This window comes from Sinocyclocheilus anshuiensis, unplaced genomic scaffold, assembly GCF_001515605.1.
Source record: "Sinocyclocheilus anshuiensis isolate Anshui unplaced genomic scaffold, SAMN03320099.WGS_v1.1 scaffold1203, whole genome shotgun sequence".
Lineage (NCBI taxonomy): Eukaryota > Metazoa > Chordata > Actinopteri > Cypriniformes > Cyprinidae > Sinocyclocheilus > Sinocyclocheilus anshuiensis.
Window position 1 is genome coordinate 1,024,797 of NW_015539980.1, and position 3,308 is coordinate 1,028,104.

Below are 3,308 nucleotides of genomic sequence, written 5' to 3' on the forward strand. Positions count from 1 at the left end.
AAAAAACATGAACAATCTTACTGTTCAAAAACTTTTGATTGGTAGTGTATAGTCAACTTTAATTTTTCTCTCATTTCTAGCTTTTAATTGGCTTAGAAATCAGATAACTGCTGGACAATAACCAATAATAATGATTTGCTTATATACTACAAACACTTTTTTTTATCACATAATAAGGCAGAATAGTTTCTATACTGTAATAAATGCTATGTCAATTAGCACTGCATTGTTCATATACTTTATTTATTACCTGGAGATGACTTGACAAACACAAATAAACCATATTGTCGCAATCGTATGTTTAAAGTCTTCATGTTTCCAAACGTTTCTGTTTTTCTGAAAACTGTTTTCATACAGCGATAGCTGGACGCTTTTGCCCATATTAGGAATTTCCTCATAGGACTTTCTGCGCGAGAGCGCCCTCCGGCTTCGAGTATGAATGAAACGACTGATAGCGCTCCGCGATGTTCATCTCGCCTTATTCTGGGTCCGAATAAAACATCAGATCATGCACAGACTATCCTGTCTCTTTGAATTTAAATCTATATTTATTCACACCGGCTCTTGAAAACCTCTATGCGAACACACTTGCCCGAAAAAGTGCGGGGGACGAATTTACGTGATATTAAAAGTGGGGGGACACGTCCCCCGCGTCCCCCGCGTAATCTACGCCCCTGCTCTCTGTTCATGCCTTGCATGGTCGTGATGTTGATGCTAGCACTTGAGCATGAACAAAACCTGATAATCCATGTTATTCAGTATGACAATGTCCTAGAGAACACCTTAATAAATGCCTAATAAATAAGATTAATGAATGCTATCAAAACATACTGCTCTTTGGTTTTTTACTGTTAGTGATTAACAAATGAGACCTTATTGTTTTGGCAGTATTATTGACTTGACTGCATGGCACTAGTGGATGAGTACTGAACTGAGTTGGTTGATGGCATCACTGTTTTCTTCATGTTCTTAGATGAATTAAACTCATTCCATAATTGATAACCTTTACACAGTTATTAAACTGAACTGAATCAACAATTAACTGATTTCAAATGAATAATGACTGTCTACTATTGTCTTTTCAGAGCTGCTTTACAGCATAATTTAATTTAGTTTGGACCATTGAATCATTATTTCCCTGTTTGTCACTGTAAAGGTGCTTTGAAACAATCTGTATTGTATAAAGCGCTATATAAATAAAGCTGACTTGACTTGTGAAGTGTTAATAATATTTCTTGATTTTACAAAATAACATTAACTTGCTTCTCAATATCCTACAGCTTTTTGTCTATGTGCATGTTTAAATGAATTTTGAAGTTTTAAGGTTGCTTCAAACATTTGGATCACAGTATGCATATATATAGTAACTATAAAAGTCAATGCAGAGTGGGTCCTACTGGGCGCATGACAGTGCAGAAAGCTGTATTGTGTAATTGAATATGTGTGAGCACCAAAAGAGAAAGGGGGACTCAGTGTAATGAAAAGCAGAGATATTTACAGCCTGAAGGGTGAAAGAACAGATTTAGGCCACCGAGAGTAAGCGTGTGTGGTACAAAGACACATACAGTTGCATAATCATCACTGAGAAGCTCAATCCACAAACACACACAATTACACAAACACACACAATTACACAAGCACAAATTTGTAGAAGGGGCCATCTTATGTGGACAGGCAATGCTTTGTTCAATAATGTGAGGTAGCCTACACATGAGAGCTGACAACAAAGACAACTCATTTTTGACACCAGACTAACCATCAACCACAAACTGACATATACATACAAAGCAGAGACAAGTGTTATGGTTCAGAATGAGAAATACAAAAGCTTATGTATAGGTAAAGACTCAAATAACTTACACTTAAATAACACAAATTAAACTCCTTGTGTGAAGTACACCGGAGACGTAAATATGTGATCTGCAATCTTTAATCAGGGGTGCTCAATTTTGGACACAGCTGTTTTTGAGGCAATGAGCTGTAAGTGTCATGTGACCAGGGGCGGACTTAACCAATAAGCAGGTAAGCGGCTGCTTAGGGCCCCGGGGAATCAGGGGGCCCCATCTGATATTGCAGAAACATATTTGCAGAGTTGAGCAATGTAGCCAATCATAGACATATCTGTTGATTTCTTGAATGCAATGACCAGAAGTGTTTAAGTTAGAATCCAAACACCGCTCAAAACGCCGAGTTTGTCAAGTGCTGAGTTCTGCAAGCTCCCAAATCCTCTCATTATAACAAAGTGTAGATACACTTTTACAGATAGATGTAAATAAGAGATTCGTATTGCTTTGTAAAGAGCTTATTAAAGGAACGTCGTGAGATCGCAATTAACTGAAGTGCAGGGTTGGGGAGTAACGGAATACATGTAACGGCGTTACGTAATCAGGATACAAAATTCTAGTAACAGTAATCCGTTACAGTTACATCAAAAAACAAAGTATTCAGATTACAGTTACATTTGGTAAAAAGTGGGAATACTATCAGGATTACATTTGTTTAATTTAAAATTAAATAAATTAGTATTTTGACATAACGCTATATATTTAGTGCTATTTCATCATAGTTCCTGGTAGAGCCCTGCACGGGCCTCAAATATAGTCCCTAGACCGGCCCGTGTCCGACAGCTTATCAGAATTACCGCCCGAGCCCGTCTTTTTTCCCCTTCTCCCAAAACAGTTTACTGTTTCAGCTATTAAAATAGTTCCGTTTTGTATGTAATGGCAACGTGATTATATTTCGTTTTTTATTAAGTTAATTTAGAAAAACGTTTGGAGCATTTTTTGTTCGGAACAAGTTTTTGTTTTTTAAAGTAACGACCAAGCAAACAACGGCAGACAGTGAGCCTATGTTTGATCAATTTAGCCTTCTCAAATCATCACGACTTGCCTAAAATAAAATCTATAGATGTAAAACAGTTCAAGCATATAACAATGTTTAAACGTTAAATGTGCACTCTATCCAATAGTTTGTGCGGAGAGTGGGAAGCTAAAGCGCGCTTTGCTGGACATGGAGGCGCCAGCGCAATCACTGCATTTTTTTCAATGGATACGCCGTCATTTTAGCTCATAAAAGTAAGAGTAATACATCATTCGGAACTGTAAAGGGTCTACTTTTATTTGTGTGCACTCACAATATCAACAAAACGTTGTGCTTTTATAAAATAAAGAAAACAAACATGATGCGCTTTCTGCCATCTTGTCTTGAACAGGAGCGCTTACAAAAATGCTTACAAAAATGAACCGAAACTCAGCGAATAGATGCCTCACAGACATGATAAATATATCTATAGAAAGCTTTAAATTACT